Source organism: Ranitomeya imitator, chromosome 7, assembly GCF_032444005.1.
Source record: "Ranitomeya imitator isolate aRanImi1 chromosome 7, aRanImi1.pri, whole genome shotgun sequence".
NCBI lineage: Eukaryota > Metazoa > Chordata > Amphibia > Anura > Dendrobatidae > Ranitomeya > Ranitomeya imitator.
Genome location: NC_091288.1, coordinates 6,592,334 through 6,604,641, shown reverse-complemented (window position 1 = coordinate 6,604,641; position 12,308 = coordinate 6,592,334). Strand labels below are relative to the sequence as shown.

The window sequence follows — 12,308 nt, the reverse complement described above, 5'->3', positions numbered from 1 at the left end:
TAGAAATACACAGAACGCAGACAGCCACTGTGCGATATAGGACATGAGCGGATACAATGTATAGAAATGTACAGAACGCAGACAGCCGCTGTGCGATATAGGACATGAGCGGATACAATGTATAGAAATACACAGAGAACGCAGACAGCCGCTGTGTGATATAGGACATGAGCGGATACAATGTATAGAAATACACAGAACGCAGACAGCCGCTGTACGATATAGGACATGAGCGGATACAATGTATAGAAATACACAGAACGCAGACAGCCGCTGTGCGATATAGGACATGAGCGGATACAATGTATAGAAATGTACAGAACGCAGACAGCCGCTGTGTGATATAGGACATGAGCGGATACAATGTATAGAAATACACAGAACGCAGACAGCCGCTGTACGATATAGGACATGAGCGGATACAATGTATAGAAATACACAGAACGCAGACAGCCGCTGTGCGATATAGGACATGAGCGGATACAATGTATAGAAATACACAGAACAAAGACAGCCGCTGTACGATATAGGACATGAGCGGATACAATGTATAGAAATACACAGAACGCAGACAGCCGCTGTGCGATATAGGACATGAGCGGATACAATGTATAGAAATACACAGAACGCAGACAGCCGCTGTGCGATATAGGACATGAGCGGATACAATGTATAGAAATACACAGAACGCAGACAGCCGCTGTGCGATATAGGACATGAGCGGATACAATGTATAGAAATACACAGAACGCAGACAGCCGCTGTGTGATATAGGACATGAGTGGATACAATGTATAGAAATACAGAGAACGCAGACAGCCGCTGTGTGATATAGGACATGAGCGGATACAATGTATAGAAATACAGAGAACGCAGACAGCCGCTGTGCGATATAGGACATGAGCGGATACAATGTATAGAAATACACAGAACGCAGACAGCCACTGTGTGATATAGGACATGAGCGGATACAATGTATAGAAATACACAGAACGCAGACAGCCGCTGTGCGATATAGGACATGAGCGGATACAATGTATAGAAATACACAGAACGCAGACAGCCGCTGTACGATATAGGACATGAGTGGATACAATGTATAGAAATACAGAGAACGCAGACAGCCACTGTGGGATATAGGACATGAGCGGATACAATGTATAGAAATACACAGAACGCAGACAGCCACTGTGCGATATAGGACATGAGCGGATACAATGTATAGAAATACAGAGAACGCAGACAGCCACTGTGGGATATAGGACATGAGCGGATACAATGTATAGAAATACACAGAACGCAGACAGCCACTGTGCGATATAGGACATGAGCGGATACAATGTATAGAAATACACAGAACGCAGACAGCCGCTGTGCGATATAGGACATGAGCGGATACAATGTATAGAAATACACAGAACGCAGACAGCCACTGTACGATATAGGACATGAGCGGATACAATGTATAGAAATACACAGAACGCAGACAGCCACTGTGCGATATAGGACATGAGCGGATACAATGTATAGAAATGTACAGAACGCAGACAGCCGCTGTGCGATATAGGACATGAGCGGATACAATGTATAGAAATACACAGAACGCAGACAGCCGCTGTGCGATATAGGACATGAGCGGATACAATGTATAGAAATACACAGAGAACGCAGACAGCCGCTGTACGATATAGGACATGAGTGGATACAATGTATAGAAATACAGAGAACGCAGACAGCCGCTGTGTGATATAGGACATGAGCGGATACAATGTATAGAAATACACAGAACGCAGACAGCCACTGTGTGATATAGGACATGAGCGGATACAATGTATAGAAATACACAGAACGCAGACAGCCGCTGTGCGATATAGGACATGAGCGGATACAATGTATAGAAATACACAGAACGCAGACAGCCACTGTGTGATATAGGACATGAGCGGATACAATGTATAGAAATACACAGAACGCAGACAGCCGCTGTGCGATATAGGACATGAGCGGATACAATGTATAGAAATACACAGAGAACGCAGACAGCCGCTGTACGATATAGGACATGAGCGGATACAATGTATAGAAATACACAGAACGCAGACAGCCGCTGTATGATATAGGACATGAGCGGATACAATGTATAGAAATACACAGAACGCAGACAGCCGCTGTGCGATATAGGACATGAGCGGATACAATGTATAGAAATACACAGAACGCAGACAGCCGCTGTGCGATATAGGACATGAGCGGATACAATGTATAGAAATACAGAGAACGCAGACAGCCGCTGTGCGATATAGGACATGAGCGGATACAATGTATAGAAATACAGAGAACGCAGACAGCCACTGTGTGATATAGGACATGAGCGGATACAATGTATAGAAATACACAGAACGCAGACAGCCGCTGTACGATATAGGACATGAGCGGATACAATGTATAGAAATACACAGAACGCAGACAGCCACTGTACGATATAGGACATGAGCGGATACAATGTATAGAAATACACAGAACGCAGACAGCCGCTGTACGATATAGGACATGAGCGGATACTATGTATAGAAATACGCAGAAAGCCACTGTGCGATATAGGACATGAGCGGATACAATGTATAGAAATACACAGAGAACGCAGACAGCCACTGTACGATATAGGACATGAGCGGATACAATGTATAGAAATACACACAGAACGCAGACAGCCGCTGTGTGATATAGGACATGAGCGGATACAATGTATAGAAATACGCAGACAGCCGCTGTACGATATAGGACATGAGCGGATACAATGTATAGAAATACACAGAACGCAGACAGCCGCTGTGCGATATAGGACATGAGCGGATACAATGTATAGAAATACACAGAACGCAGACAGCCGCTGTGCGATATAGGACATGAGCGGATACAATGTATAGAAATACACAGAACGCAGACAGCCGCTGTGCGATATAGGACATGAGCGGATACAATGTATAGAAATACACAGACAGGATATATACAGCCAGTGATGTCCTCAAATACCCAATGAATGTCACAAAACAGAAGACCTGACCCCTAATGCCCCTAGAAGACCCCCATCAGCAGCACCATCACTCTCATCAATTCTAAGCCTAAGGCTACGTGCACACGTTCAGGAATTCATGCAGAAAATTCCTGTGGAAATCCGGACATTTCTGCCAGATTTCCGCATGAAATCCACATGCGTTTTTTTTCGCGTTTTTTGAGCGGTTTTTGCGCGGTTTTTCCCAGACATTTCCCAATGCATTAGACAGTGGGAAATCCGCGAAAAAACCGCAAAATTAATGAACAGGTTCATTATTTTTCTGCAATGCGTTTTTCATGCGGAAAAACACACATCATGTGCACAGAAATTGCGGATTCCATTATAAATGATGGGATGCTTAATGTATGCAGATTATTTGCGGTTTTATAGCATTTTTATAGCGCAAAAACGCTAAAAAACCGCAAATCTGCAACGTGTGCACATGGCCTCAACAATGAGCCTGAAGTTAATCAGCGGACGCCATAAGTCACAATCAGTCTTCCCCTGGGACCCCCAGTCTGGGCACAGAGGGGTTAACCTCGGCTCTCTGGAGGTGCTGGGTGCTGGCCGGGTGCCCTCACAATGGGGCTTCTGGATTTGTTTAGATGGGAGCAGCGGAAAAGGTTGAGGGGTTGTGAATTTTGTTGTGGCATCAGGAGCCAATTAACCCCATTAATCTCGGTGCCCAAATAACCGACCGCAGATTGTCAGCGGCGGGGCGAGCGCTGCCTCCCCCGATATTAGAGTGTCAGCTTCTCAGTCCGGGACGAGGCATCAAGTCACAAACTCCGGAGGAAACCGAGAAACTTTGTTACATTTAAAGTTGGATCATTCGTGTCCTGAGATTTGTGTGAGGATTGGAGGAGACACTTAGGGGGAAACAGAGAGAGGGGTCCGGACGAGGAGGGGGCCAGGGGGTGCATACAGGGAGGGGGTGCACATGGAGGGGAACAGGGGGTTCATACAGGGAGGGGGTGCACATGGAAAGGGACAGGGGGTTCATACAGGGAGGGGGTGCACATGGAGAGGGGGGTCTTCAGAGAACCTATGGGGGAGGGTGTGGAAGTGGAGGGGGGTCTGTAGGTTACAGAGGGAGGGGGTGAATATGGGGAGCGAGGTCTTTGGGGTACAGAAGAGGAGTGGGACAGGGGGTACACAGGGGTGCAGGCTTTTTGTCCAGTCTCCTCCGTTTCTCCCTTTTTGATGTTCAGGGAGACGTGATGTGAAGGTTAATGACACAACCCCCAGCCACAAAGACACCAATTACCATGTGAAATAAAGCGTCAGATGCGCGGGATAGCAGCAGCCCCCCGACCAGCGGGCACCAACCCGAGAGCTGCCCAGGACAAACCCCGCACACAGCTCTGCCCGAGCCTGTGCCACTGCCATACAACTACCTCCTAGCCCGCGGTAACATAGGGCACAGCACTGCCAGTGAGGTGAGTGCAGCCACGGTGACCAGTGTGCCAATAAACGCCCGCTACCAGACACCTGCCACCAAGATGAGACCCCCATCCTGCCACCAAGATGAGACCCCCATCCTGCCACCAGACACCTGCCACCATGAGAAGACCCCCATCCTGCCACCATGAGGAGACCCCCATCCTGCCACCAGACACCTGCCACCAAGAGGAGACCCCCATCCTGCCACCATGAGAAGACCCCCATCCTGCCACCAGACACCTGTCACCAAGAGGAGACCCCCATCCTGCCACCATGAGGAGACCCCCATCCTGCCACCATGAGGAGACCCCCCATCCTGCCACCATGAGGAGACCCTACTATGAGGAGACCCCCATCCTGCCACCATGAGGAGACCCCCCATCCTGCCACTATGAGGAGACCCCCATCCTGCCACTATGAGGAGACCCCCATCCTGCCATTATGAGACCCCACTATGAGGAGACCCCCATCCTGCCACTATGAGGAGACCCCACCATGAGGAGACCCCCATCCTGCCACTATGAGGAGACCCCACTATGAGGAGACCCCACCATGAGGAGACCCCCATCCTGCCACTATGAGGAGACCCCACTATGAGGAGACTTCCATCCTGCCACTATGAGGAGACCCCCATCCTGCCACTATGAGGAGACCCCACTATGAGGAGACCCCCATCCTGCCACTATGAGGAGACCCCACCATGAGGAGACCCCCATCCTGCCACTATGAGGAGACCCCACCATGAGGAGACCCCCATCCTGCCACTATGAGGAGACCCCACTATGAGGAGACCCCACCATGAGGAGACCCCCATCCTGCCACTATGAGGAGACCCCACTATGAGGAGACCCCCATCCTGCCACTATTTGGAGACCCCCATCCTGCCACTATGAGGAGACCCCCATCCTGCCACTATGAGGAGACCCCCATCCTGCCACTATAAGGAGACCCCACCATGAGGAGACCCCCATCCTGCCACTATGAGGAGACCCCACTATGAGGAGACCCCCATCCTGCCACTATAAGGAGACCCCACTATGAGGAGACCCCCATCCTGCCACTATGAGGAGACCCCCATCCTGCCACCATGAGGAGACCCCCATCCTGCCACTATTTGGAGACCCCCATCCTGCCACTATTTGGAGACCCCCATCCTGCCACTATAAGGAGACCCCACTATGAGGAGACCCCCATCCTGCCACTATGAGGAGACCCCCATCCTGCCACCATGAGGAGACCCCACTATGAGGAGACCCCCATCCTGCCACTATTTGGAGACCCCCATCCTGCCACTATTTGGAGACCCCCATCCTGCCACTATTTGGAGACCCCCATCCTGCCACTATGAGGAGACCCCCATCCTGCCACTATGAGGAGACCCCCATCCTGCCACTATGAGGAGACCCCCATCCTGCCACCATGAGGAGACCCCACTATGAGGAGACCCCCCATCCTGCCACTATGAGGAGACCCCCCCATCCTGCCACTATGAGGAGACCCCCATCCTGCCACTATGAGGAGACCCCCATCCTGCCACTATGAGGAGACCCCCATCCTGCCACTATGAGGAGACCCCCATCCTGCCACTATGAGGAGCCCCCCATCCCGGGCATTAACCCTTCACCTGCGGGGGGCTTTGTTCTCGGTGACCCCGACTGTGGAGGAACTTCCCGAGCCGGCGGCAGATGAGGGGGCAGTGCGGCCGGTCTCCGGGCAGAGCCCCCCGGGGTGACGGGCGCGTAGTCAGCACTGAGGGTCCCCAGGGCTCCGTGCTGGTCTCCGGGGGGCTCCGGCGGAGCGCGGGGGGGCAGAGCCGGACTTTGGGCTGAATTCTCCCCCTCAGGAGATGAGCTGCATCACGCGGAGAGTGCGGGGGCCACACGGCGGGTACTCACTGCGCTCACAGGCCGGGGGGCTGCGCCGGGCATCGGTCTGGGGTCCGGAGGAGTCCGCGGGGGGCGCAGCCTGGAGCGGGGGGCGCAGGGTCCGCGCAGCATGGAGCTCACAGAGCACTGAGGACGGGCGGGGGCGGGGCCGGCCGCTGACGTCACCTAATGTATGCAGCAAGAGGCGGGGCCAGCGCGGACTGCGCGGAGGGTTAATGCTCTGCAGGAGGCGGCGCTGCGGAAGGGTTAATGCTCCACGCGGGATGCTCTGCAGTAGATCCAGTGCACGATGATCTGCAGGAGATCCAGTGCACAAAACTCTGCAGTAGATCAAGAGCACTATGTTCTGCAGGAGATCCAGTGCCCATGCTCTGCAGGAGATCCAGTGCACAAAACTGCAGTAGATCAAGTGCACGATGCTCTGCAGGAGATCCAGTGCACAAAACTGCAGTAGATCAAGTACACGATGCTCTGCAGGAGATCCACTCCACGATGTTCTGCAGGAGATCCAGTGCACAAAACTCTGCAGGAGATCCAGTGCACAATGCTCTGCAGGAGATCCACTGCACGATGCTCTGCAGGAGATCCAGTGCACAAAACTCTGCAGTAGATCAAGTGCACGATGCTCTGCAGGAGATCCAGTGCACGATGCTCTGCAGGAGATCCAGTGCACAAAACTCTGCAGTAGATCAAGTGCACGATGCTCTGCAGGAGATCCAGTGGACGAAGCTCTGCAGGAGATCCAGTGGACAAAGCTCTGCAGTAGATCCAGTTCACGATGCTCTGCAGGAGATCCACTGCACGATGCTCTGCAGGAGATCCACTGCACGATGCTCTGCAGGAGATCCAGTGCACAAAACTGCAGTAGATCAAGTGCACGATGCTCTGCAGGAGATCCAGTGGACGAAGCTCTGCAAGAGATCCAGTGGATGAAGCTCTGCAGAAGATCCAGTGCACGATGCTCTGCAGGAGATCCACTGCACGATGCTCTGCAGGAGATCCAGTGCACAAAACTCTGCAGTAGATCAAGTGCACGATGCTCTGCAGGAGATCCAGTGGACGAAGCTCTGCAGGAGATCCAGTGCACGATGCTCTTGCAGGAGATCCAGTGCATGATGCTCTGCAGGAGATCCAGTGCCCATGCTCTGAAGGAGATCCAGTGCACGATGCTCTGCAGGAGATCCAGTGCTTGATTCTCTGCAGGAGATCCAGTGTACAAAGCTCTGCAGGAGATCCAGTGTACAAAGCTCTGCAGGAGATCCAGTGCACGAAGCTCTGCAGGAGATCCAGTGCTTGATGCTCTGCAGGAGATCCAGTGCACGAAGCTCTGCAGGAGATCCAGTGTACAAAGCTCTGCAGGAGATCCAGTGCACGATGCTCTGCAGGAGATCCAGTGCCCATGCTCTGAAGGAGATCCAGTGCACGATGCTCTGCAGGAGATCAAGTGCACTAAACTTTGCAGGAGATCAGTGTACAAAGCTCTGCAGGAGATCCAGTGTACAAAGCTCTGCAGGAGATCCAGTGCAAGATGCTCTGCGGGAGATCCAGTGTACAACGCTCTGCATGAGATCCAGTGTACAAAGCTCTGCAGGAGATCCAGTGCACAAAGCTCTGCAGGAGATCCAGTGCACAAAACTCTGCAGTAGATCAAGTGCACTATGCTCTGCAGGAGATCCAGTGCACGATGCTCTGCAGGAGATCCACTGCACGATGCTCTGCAGGAGATCCAGTGCACAAAACTCTGCAGTAGATCAAGTGCACGATTCTCTGCAGGAGATCCAGTGGACGAAACTGCAGTAGATCCAGTGCACGATGCTCTACAGGAGATCCAGTGCCCATGCTCTGAAGGAGATCCAGTGCACGATGCTCTGCATGAGATCAAGTGCACTAAACTTTGCAGGAGATCAAGTGTGCAAAGCTCTGCAGGAGATCCAGTGCACAAAGCTCTGCAGGAGATTCAGCGCTTGATGCTCTGCAGGAGATCCAGTGTACAAAGCTCTGCAGGAGATCCAGTGTACAAAGCTCTGCAGGAGATCCAGTGTACAAAGCTCTGCAGGAGATCCAGTGCACAAAGTTCTGCAGTAGATCAAGTGCATGATGCTCTGCAGGAGATCCAGTGTACAAAGCTCTGCAGGAGATCCAGTGTACAAAGTTTTGCAGGAGATTCAGTGCAAAGTTCTGCAGTCGATCAAGTGCACGATGCTCTGCAGGAGATCCAGTGCATGATGCTCTGCAGGAGATCCAGTGCACAGCTCTGCAGAAGATCCAGTGCTCGAAGCTCTGCAGTAGATCCAGTGCAAGATGCTCTGCAGGAGATCCAATGCACTATGCTCTACAGGAGATCCAGTGCACGATGCTCTGCAGGAGATCCAGTGCACGAAGCTCTGCGGGAGATCCAGTGCACGATGCTCTGCAGGAGATCCAGTGCACGAAGCTCTGAATGAGATCCAGTGCATGACTCTCTGCAGGAAATCCAGTGTACAAAGCTCTGCAGGAGATCCAGTGCACTAAGCTCTGCAGGAGATCCAGTGCACAATGTTCTACAGGAGATCCAGTGCACGATGCTCTGCAGGAGATCCAGTGCATGAAGCTCTGCATGAGATCCAGTGCACAATGCTCTGCAGGAGATCCAGTGCACAAAGCTCTGCATTAGATCCAGTGCACAATGCTCTTTAGGAGATCCAGTGCATGATTCTCTGCAGGAGATCCAATGCACGATGCTCTGCAGGAGAACCAGTGCACCTCCTCTGAAGGAGATCCAGTGCACGATGTTCTGCAGGAGATCCAGTGCACGAAGCTCTGCATGAGATCCCGTGCACAATGCTCTGCAGGAGATCCAGTGCACGATGCTCTGCAGGAGATCCAGTGCACGATGCTCTGCAGGAGATCCAGTGCACGAAGCTCTGCAGGAAATCCAGTGTACAAAGCTCTGCAGGAGATCCAGTGCACGATGCTCTGCATGAGGTCCAGTGCACAATGCTCTGCAGGAGATCCAGTGCACGAAGCTCTGCAGGAGATCCAGTGCACGAAGCTCTGCAGGAGATCCAGTGCATGATGCTCTGCAGGAGATCCAGTGCTCTACGCTCTGCAGGAGATCAAGTGCACGACGCTCTGCAGGATATCCAGTACACGATGCTCTGCAGGAGATCCAGTGCACAATGCTCTGCAGGAGATCCAGTGCACGAAGCTCTGCAGGACATCCAGTGCAATATGCTCTGCAGGAGATCCAGTGCACGATGCACTGCAGGAGATCCAGTGCACAAAGCTATGCAGGAGATCCAGTGCAAGATGCTCTGCAGGAGATCCAGTGCATGTGCTCTGCAGGAAATCCACTGCTCGAAGCTCTGCAGGAGATCCAGTGCACGATGCTCTGTGGTTGATTCAGTGCACAAAGCTCTGCAGGAGATCCAGTGCACGATGCTCTGTGGTTGATTCAGTGCACAAAGCTCTGCAGGAGATCCAGTGCACTATGCTCTGCAGGAGATCCAGTGAATGAAGCTCTGCATGAGATCCAGTGCATGAAGCTCCACAGGAGATCCAGTGCACAATGCTCTACAGGAGATCCAGTGCACTATGCTCTGCGGGAGATCCAGTGCACGAAGCTCTGCATGAGATCCAGTGCACAATGCTCTGCAGGAGATCCAGTGTATGATTCTATGCAGGAGATCCAGTGCACGATGCTCTGCAGGAGATCCAGTGCACATCCTTTGAAGGAGATCCATTGCACGATGTTCTGCAGGAGATCCAGTGCACTAAACTCTGCAGGAGATCCAGTGTACAAAGCTCTGTAGGAGATCCAGTGCACGAAGCTCTGCAGGAGATCCCGTGCACAATTCTCTGCAGGAGATCCAGTGCACGATGCTCTGCAGGAGATCCAGTGCTCAATGCTCTGCAGGAGATCCAGTGCATGAAGCTCTGCACAATGCTCTGCAGGAGATCCACTGCACAAAGCTCTGCAGGAGATCCAGTGCACGATGCTCTGCAGGAAATCCAGTGTATAAAGCTCTGCAGGAGATCCAATGTACAAAGCTCTGCAGGAGATCCAGTGCATGATGTTCTGCAGGAAATCCAGTGCACGATGCTCTGCAGGAAATCCAGTGCACGATGCTCTGCAGGAAATCCAGTGCACGATGCTCTGCAGGAAATCCAGTGCAAGAAGCTCTGCAGGAAATCCAGTGCTCTACGCTCTGCGGGAGATCAAGTGCATGACACTCTGCAGGATATCCAGTACACGAAGCTCTGCATGAGATCCAGTGTACGATTCTCTGCAGGAGATCCAATGCATGAAACTCTGCAGAAGATCCAGTGCACGATGCTCTACAGGAGATCCAGTGCACTATGCTCTGCGGGAGATCCAGGGCACGAAGCTCTGCAGGAGATCCAGTGCACAATGCTCTGCAGGAGATCCAGTGCACAATGTTCTGCAGGAGATCCAGTGCACATCCTCTGAAGGAGATCCAGTGCACGATGCTCTGCAGGAGATCCAGTGCACAATGCTCTGCAGGAGATCAAGTGCACGAAGCTCTGCAGGAAATCCAGTGCAATATGCTCTGCAGGAGATCCAGTGCAATATGCTCTGCAGGAGATCCAGTGCAGAAAGCTCTGCAGGAGATCCAGTGCATGATGCTCTATAGGAGATCCAGTGCACGATGCTCTGCCGGAGATCCAGTGCACGAAGCTCTGCAGGAAATCCAGTGCTCAATGCTCTGCAGGAGATCCAGTGCACGAAGCTCTGCAGGAGATCCAGTGCACGATGCTCTGCAGGAGATGGAGTGCACGAAGCTCTGCAGGAGATCCAGTGCTTGATACTCTGCAGGAGATCCAGTGTACAAATCTCTGCAGGAGATCCAGTGCACGATGCTCTGCAGGAGATCCAGTGTACGAAGCTCTGCAGGAGATCCAGTGTACGATGCTCTACAGGAAATCCAGTGCAGCTTTGCATCTTCCACCTTGGCATCTTCCACCTTTGCATCTTCCACCTTTGCATCTTCCTCCTTTGTATCTTCCACCTTTACATCTTCCACCTTTACATCTTCCACCTTTACGTCTTCCACCTTTACGTCTTCCACCTTTACGTCTTCCACCATTGCATCTTCCACCTTTGCATCTTCCACCTTTACGTCTTCCACCATTACATCTTCCACCTTGGTATCTTATCTTCCATCTTTACATCTTCCACCTTTGTATCTTATCTTCTACCTTAGTATCTTCGACCTTTATTTCTTCCATTTTTATATCTTCCACCTTTGTATCTTCTACATGTATTTCTTCTATTTTTATATCTTCCACCTTTATATCTTCCAACTTTGTATCTTCCACCTGACAGATTCCTTTTAAGTGCTCTGTCAAGCCCAGAGCACTTTATACCTCATTTGCATGTGAATGAAAATGCTAATTACTTGAGAATGCAGCCCCAGATCTGCAGTAGTTTTGGGGGCTGATCTCACTGACACGTCATTTCTGTCCCCTCCATGCCGAGCACACAGGACCCTCACCAAAGACCCTCCATATTGGGAACACTGACCTTCCCTGGCGCAGCAGAGATGCTAGCGCTGTGGAGCAGAGATGTCTGCGCTGCGGAGCGGCTGTGCATGGGGTGTAACCTCTGCCCTCTTGTTGTTTCTGGAGCACACATCTCCTCTATTATCAGTACCGCATAAAGCACCCATTGTCACCGACATCCACCATCATCCAAGAATTCTCCGTAGGACGGGTCTGGGATTCCTGCGTCGTCCTTGGTATTCAATGTGCCCACTCACCGCTGCACCCCAGAAATATCACTGCCCCTCGTCATCTGCTGATACATTGTACCAGACTCTCAGCTGTGGAGTACATCCTCACAATGTGCCAATAAAATCACTGAGGTGGAGACACAAGTCTGTCCTGCGCTGCACGCGGGTGGGCGGACATGACACAGAGGTCAG

General features: G+C 51.8%; 1 protein-coding gene across 1 annotated transcript in view; it reads right to left on the bottom strand.

Moving 5' to 3' along the window:
* Positions 1-6,529, bottom strand: part of SEMA5B (semaphorin 5B) — a 265,455-nt gene extending 258,926 nt beyond the window's left edge. The window contains exon 1 of the mRNA XM_069732617.1: positions 6,394-6,529. The gene's annotated coding sequence lies outside the window, so the exon portion shown is untranslated. The remainder of the gene's footprint in view (positions 1-6,393) is intronic.
* Between the last annotated feature and the right edge of the window lie 5,779 nt (positions 6,530-12,308).